The sequence below is a fragment of the Silurus aristotelis genome, assembly GCF_946808225.1.
Source record: "Silurus aristotelis genome assembly, chromosome: 26".
Lineage (NCBI taxonomy): Eukaryota > Metazoa > Chordata > Actinopteri > Siluriformes > Siluridae > Silurus > Silurus aristotelis.
In genome coordinates, this window is record NC_139599.1 from 16,254,243 (window position 1) to 16,261,742 (window position 7,500).

Genomic DNA, 7,500 nt, shown 5'->3' on the forward strand with positions numbered 1-7,500 from the left:
AGAAACTAGCACCTAACAAGGAATCTAGCAGTTGATGAATTTCAAGAAACAAGCGTTTGATAGATTTGAAGACACTGGCAGTTATGGGAATTTTAAGAAGCTTGCATTTGACTAAATTTCAAGAAACTAGCCATTGATTAAATATAAAAATTCTAGCTATTGACTAAATTACAAGAAACTAGCAACCGACAGATTTCAAGAAAAACTTTCCAGAAACTAGGAGTGGACAAAATATTTGTTGTCAAAATTGTAAATCTACATTTAAAGAACTAATAATCTTTGGCCCAAAAACTCATCTAAAACACTACCACTTGTCAAATTGTAAAAAAAAAAAAAATGTGCTTGTTTTATTTGTATTTTTTTCTAAACTTTTATAAGAAAAGTTATTATCGAAGACTGTGGAGCTCATCAGGTATGTTCAAATCCAATGAAATTTGTACATGACTTAAAGAAGCTGCTACTTGACAGACTCCTAGAAACATACACCTTATCTTATGTTCTTTTCACTAGCCTTCAGTCAACTGACTTGCACTGGCCAAAGGTTCAGCTGCTTGACCTCTCAAACCCATAACCCATTTCCTCTAAACACTTCTGACTGACCATGATGCAACACACAATCTGTGTGTGTGTGTGTGTGTGTGTGTGTGTTGCCTCATGCTGAGGTGTGTTAAGATTGAGAAAGTAAAGCTGACCTACACAAGGTCACGCCCCTTGAGAGAACGGCAGCAGTAACTGTGTGTTCCAGAGCGCACACCCTGTGTGTGTGTGTGTGTGTGTGTGTGTGTGTGTGTGTGTGTGTGTGTGTGTGTGTGTGTTGAATGTGGCCTTGTTTCAGATATTTTAGATTTTACCACAGGCCCTGTTACCCCAGATCTAACCATCTAAAAAAAAAAAAGAAAAAAAGAAACAGTAAGCAAAAAAGATGCAATGTGTGTGGGTTTCTTTTCAGCTTACTGAGGACCAGTACCGTACTTGTAGGAATGTGTGACAGGTTTGGCAATATAGGGAATTTTGCCAGAAAGCTAAAAGTAAAGTAGCTTATTAAATAAATAAATAATGAACTAAATAAACTTTTATTTAAAAATGTGCTTCCTTTTCATTACTGAGATTAGATAGTAAAGGGTGTGTATGCACAGGTAGTAAAAAATTTTATTTGAATGCTTCAGTGCGTGCATACACACACCCACGCACACTGCCTGGCGGTTTGTGTTCAGAAGAGCACGTGAAAATGGCTGTCACTCACACTCTGAATGTTTTGCATTCTTTACTGTTTTAATGATATCGGTGTGTGTTTGTTGTGTGCCATGTTATGAGGGTTTACACACTCATTTCGTCTTGCTATATCTCCCAGCAAATGGAGAATGTTATCACAACTACACAATCACACAACACAAGTTCGACAGGTTAGAAGACAGCTAGGGTTAGAAAAAGTTTTAAGGTCCCAAAATGACGTCCTTAATAATTCATTTACAAGAAACTTAAGTATGTCAATGTCCCAGAAAAAGTATTTGAGCAGGGATATCCAAAATCAAAATTAAATTGGACATTTCTGCTGGAAGGACTTGTGAGGTCCTCGCAATTACAGCAAAACCTGTGGAAGCATTTGCACACTCCAGTCTCCTACACATGCAGCGTTGAATTACAAACCTGTGAGGTCTAACATTCACTTCAGTAATGTGGTAACAAAATCTCCCTCAACACAACCACGCTTTCAGGCGAGAGAGTCTGTGAAACCATACAAAACACGGATAGGAGCGAATACATGCTGGGTTGTGGGGACTTTTTCAAAAAAGTCCTAAAACCAGGCCCTTCTAATTATAGTAGTGTTTGTGGTCAGATTGATGGTATTTGCTTTATACTATAAAAAACGAATAGAAAAACAACAACCAAATGTTTCCCCGAGTCTTTTACATGTCCTCATTATAATCCTGTTCTCACAAAACAGAACAAAAAAGTAACGGTAGTAAGAAAAGTAACATTGATGTGGGGAAAGATACTTTGAATGGTTGAAATATACCAGCATGACACATTTAATGTTTACATTTTGTGTGTGTGTGTGTGTGTGTTAAGGGTCATGGAAAGTGTGATTATCTTGTTTGTGTGCTAAGGGTTGGATAAAGCCTCACATAGTACATTTTTCATCGTTCCGTCTGCAGGAAGAGAGTGGCAATGACCTACACACATGCACACATATATCTGTCTTTTTGAGGACCATCCATTGACACAATAGATGCCAAAATTGAATTAATTCCATTGCTACAAATTAACCTTGTGTTTTCTAAATTATTTGGGACAAGGTTGTTATGAGGACATTTAACAGTGCCCTGTCCTTGTGAGGACATTTAGTCCTTATTATTTTTATTTTTGTTAAATGTATGTCTTTGTGAGGACCTGCCTTTGACATACTAGTTGCCAGTGCAAATTAATTCCATGCACCCCAGGCCTTCTTACTGTACATCAATACCTGACTTTGCTAATGGCTTTGTGGCTAAATGAATCTGACACAAATTTCCACAAAAACATAGTGAAACATCTTCCCAGAAGAGTGGCAGTTATTATTATTTAGCAAATGGGGGACGTGGATGTCTAAAACAAAAGCATACACCAATGTTATGGTCAGGTGTCGACGATCTTATGTGCATATAGTGTACCTACAGTGTTTCTTAGTGATAACCTTAACCAGTATAGGTGTATAATGAAGAATCTAGGGTTTAAGTGCAATAGTTTTACACACTTAAACGCATGTACACACATACATGTATGTACTTACATTCATAAAACTGTACACACTTGTACACACATGTGCACACACTGGTAATTCCAGTCAGGTAGCCTGTAGGCTTACTCTTTGACTCCTTGTTGGTAAACCAGGTGACTTTCATTCCCAGACTGTGTGTGTGTGTGTTATCATGAATAGACAGGGTGTGTGTTGCCAAAAAATCTACAAGGGAAGTCAGCTTCTCAATCTCATTTTCTTCTTCTTTTAACCATCAGTGATTTCTCACACCTTCTCCCTCAAACTAATATGGAGTTTCTTGCCTCCAGGTCTTACTTCATCATAAAAGTTTGCTGCCAGTTAAACCAATGAACTATTTATCAGCGAGGCTCATTAGCCCAAAGACGAAGCTCAAAAACGCTGACTTTACAAACCAGTTGCCAGCAGGATGAATTTTGTGAAATGCTGCGGCATAAAAGTGTCAAAATAGTCTAAGGAAAAACAAGTTTGAATTCAGGATTTTCTCTATAATAAAAATTATAATAAAAATTTCTATATAATCAAAAATGTTACAAAAGTTTAGTTAAAATTTTGTAAGTGGGAATTAAAAAGCAGTGCGAAAGTAGTAAGTTTCCATAAGAGTTAAGATGAAAAAAAGCTGAAGTATCTAGTTTTTCATATGATGTAGCATTAGCAAAAAAATAATAAAAAATAGTGAGTTTAAATTTTTATATAAGGTAGTGTACTGCTATTTCAGTGTGATGTGCCACACCTACTCTAAGACAGGCAGGCACAGAGTCCACACCTTTTTTTGTCTAACTTCCCTGAATAACAGTATATTAGACACTGAAGTACTAAAATAATCATCACATCTGATGTGCACAGGTCTGGACCTAATGTTGCAATATCAGACCTAAATATTTCTAATGTGGTAGCCTGAACTTGAAGATGTACCTGTTCTAAGTTTTTTTTTTTTGTTGTTGTTTTTTGGTTTTTTTGCCAGCTATATTATAGTAAATATTATCCAACAACTTAAGCAAGGAAATATTTTTCAAGATTAATGGCTATGTAACTATAAAACTCGAAAATGATCCCTGTGAGTATTCACCTAACAAGTGGCAATAAATTCTTGGTGTCACTTGAATGTCAAAAAAAAAATACACCAAAATTCCACGACCAGGTGTCGCAGCATAACCTTAAACATTAAGTAGTAAAAAAAATAACTGCAGGCAAGGTAGCAAATTGTATGCAGCTAGAAATTTTTTAGGTTGTTTCCAATTTAATTTAAATTTGTTGTATATACATTGTTTAGGATTTATATCTTATGTTAAACATTGTGTACATGCAAGTTGTAGTGCAAATTTTTTGTATTACAAGCCTTTGTGTGTGAATTTGATACATGAAAGACAATAGCGATGACTCATGAACATTAGAATTGATTCAGGCTTTTAGCTTTTTATGTAATGATGATGACTGTTTTCAGTCAACACAAACTAATCTGCAAGTACAGCAGCTTCTGTGACTGAGGAAACCTTATTCTTGTTTGGTTGACCACAACCCAATCAGGTAGACAGTTCTTTACTAGAAGTACACTGTTTGTCCAACAAAGTCTCTTTTTTTTCTAGCAAATCCTAGAAATGCCAAAGTTACTTTTTTTTATTTTTTATAAAGATTTCTGAACCTTTGCATGTGGACACGTTTACTGTATGTACTGTAAGCTGTCCTGCAATGACAACAAAGAGCAAACTTTCTGAGCTTTTCCTATTTAACAAGCATACACTGTTTGCATTCCATTGATCCTAGTTGCTGATGGTTTCCTTTCTTTGACCTTTCTTACCATAATATAGTTCTTTTTAAGATTCTTGTTATTTGTATTATACACGGGGGAAAGAAAACAGAAACAAAGCTACAACTGGGTCTTGTTTTTGTCATTTTCTTAGAAACACCAATTGCAACAAAGGGGAATGTAACAATGATGTATTAGCAAATTTTGGTTCAAAGTGAAATACTCTAAATAAATATATTTTTGTTTACACTTAATTAAATTATATACAAGAGATTGAGCCTGTCCAATATCGAAATTTCCCCGCTCGAGAACAAATTATTCATTCATTCAAAACTTGAAAAATGCTTGACCCTATTTTTTTTCAGTGACATCTCTTAATCAAAATAACTCTATCAGTTTGTTTACACAATAGAGTTCTGAAGCACACTTTCCCTTGAATATTTGCTCATTCTTCAGCCCACATTCTGTACAGTGAAACTGATAAAGGGTGTGTGTAGTGTATGTGAGTGCAAAGCATTTGTGTGTGTGTGTTTTGGGATCCAAAAGGTCGTCCACCTCCATGCTAATCACCCTTGAAATGAAAACAGCATCCCTCCCTGTTTTCCTGATTGCTTCCGAGAATGCTGTGGAATGACGATTTCCAGAAAGGTTTGAGCTTTGGTTGTTACAGAACTTTGTTAAAGGTATGAACAGTCATTACATTCAGAATTTTTTAATACCAGGCATGTAATGTAAAAGTAGTATAAGTATTATTAGTGTTAAAAGTATTAGCTTAAAAAAAAGAAGCTTTGCAATGTCCTGGATGTTGACAGAGTCGGGCTGGTGGCTTACATAGCCAGTTTCGCCGACGTGTTAGTAGGGAACAGGTCGTACCCTGCTGTCACAGTCCAAAACATTCTCAAGGGCAAAAATGTGTGTACTTTGAGCAGCTGACTAGCCAGGAGTGCAGGTAACAGATCTGTCCCTGGGAAAGTGCAGTAAAAACTACAGCAAAACCCCTAAAAGGAATAAAACTGGTAGTGCACTGATTAAGATATTGGAAATCTTATAGAAAGGTTCAAAACCCAACACTGCCATGCTGCTACTAATGGTCCCTTAAGCAAGGCCCTTAACCAACTAACTTTGGACAAAGGTGTTTTCCAAATGCGATCAATGTTAATGGTTGTTTGCCAAAAACAATAAATGTAAATGGTTATGTTCATGTAGTAAATGCAAAATTTTATATGCAGATTTTTTTTGCACCAAACTAAGCCAATTAGAGAGGACTTAGTTCTACTCAGGTTAAAAACTACTACAAGGTTCATTGGTCTTGACAATTTTTACCCCTGTTACACCATCCAGGGAGGGTTAAAATTGGACGATATGTTACACTTGACACATTTAGTTCTATCTGCCCTCTTCTGCATCCATTCAAACTCACAGATGCCTGGCATTGTCTTGTGTCACTTTGATTGACACATGAGAGAGATTGTATTCCAATCGTTGCATTCTTCACATCAAAAAAGCATTGCCCAGTTTTGCTCATTGTGCTTCAGCCATAGACAGCTGTTGCATTGTTGGAATTCATATTCAAACTTTTGTTGATAAGTTGGGAAGATATTTCTTTCAAGAAATTAGTTTTTTTCCCTTGTTGAAAAAAGTCAGTCTTCAGGCTCCTCGAGCAAGTCCTTTATCGCCCAACTGCCCGAAAAATGTAAGTTGCTGTTAATTGGTGCATCTGCCAAAGGCCAAAAATAGCTTGAAGACAACCAGAAGAAATTTCGTTCCATCACCTGGCTGCCAGTACAGAGAAACATCTAGATTAATGGTGCACTGTTATCTACATGGATGCTTGTTTAGACTCAACATTAAACATGACCCATGTAACCTAAGAGCCTCCACAAATGCTTGATGCACAATGGGTTCGTCACATCCTTGTTAGTAGAGCCAGTGCAGCAGTGCCTGCAGTTATTTGTGCTTTTGATTTTGCCCCAGCCAGAACCTGCATCTGTCCTGTAGATGTGATCTTGTAAGTATTTTGTTCTTTTGCCTTATTCAGTAGTACACCCAGACACTTATACATTTGACTCTGTCAGTGTGAACATGACACTGTGTGTTTGTGTGTGCGCAGGTTTTTTTTAAACATGTATCTTTGATTACTACACACAAATAGCGTACCATCTCGGGGTACAGGGGTAAACCAGGGTTTCTCTTTGTTTAAGGGCCTCAGCTTGGACACCTGAGCAAAAAAGTTCCCCTTTAGTTTTATTTGTTTATAATCTGATTTCACCCCTTGGAATGAACTTAATGCTAATGTAAAACATCATCCAATAGCAATTATGAACCATGATGATTTTCATTTGATTTGTGCTTACCTGTACTATTAGACAGATCCAGTATGTCTGTTGTTTCTATGCCGAAATGTCCGGAATTTTGAATTTTGCAACTGAATATGAGCAGTAGAAATTTCACTTTAAAATTGGTAACTCAGACACCTGTGTTGTTCATTGTTGCAATAAAACACGTTCAACAATGAAAATGAAAAAAAAAAAGCACTACTACTTATTCACTCTCTTTTAGTAAATGTTAACATGCTTAAGGACAGTGAGTCCGACAAGCTACGCATTCCAGATCCCACCATCTCTGTTGCACTACACACATCGCCCGAGACGATCATCTTGCACTACGATGATCGTACGCTAATAAATAAATTTTTGTCTGCACTAATCCACCTTACATTGTTAGTTAGATAGAAATGACATCATATTAGCGTTCACCTTTTTACACTGGTTAGTTAGCTCTCTAGACAATTTAATCCTGAGCCTGAATTTTTATTTATTTATTTATAAAAAATTTTTTTAATTCAAGATATTTTTTTCATATATTAAAATTTTTACCCATATTTCTCTTGCTGCAGAGTTCGATGACTTTGCATGAGTAACTGCAATACTTAATTTCTGTTAACGGTGAAGTTGTAAACATAACACACTTGTGGTTTAACATGCGGGGTCATGGCTGC

The 7,500-nt window shown here is 36.4% G+C and overlaps 1 protein-coding gene across 4 annotated transcripts in view; it reads left to right on the forward strand.

The window, feature by feature from the left end:
• sptbn2 (spectrin, beta, non-erythrocytic 2) overlaps nucleotides 1-7,500 on the forward strand; it is a 55,809-nt gene that overhangs the window by 17,740 nt on the left and 30,569 nt on the right. The gene's annotated exons all lie outside the window — the stretch shown is intronic.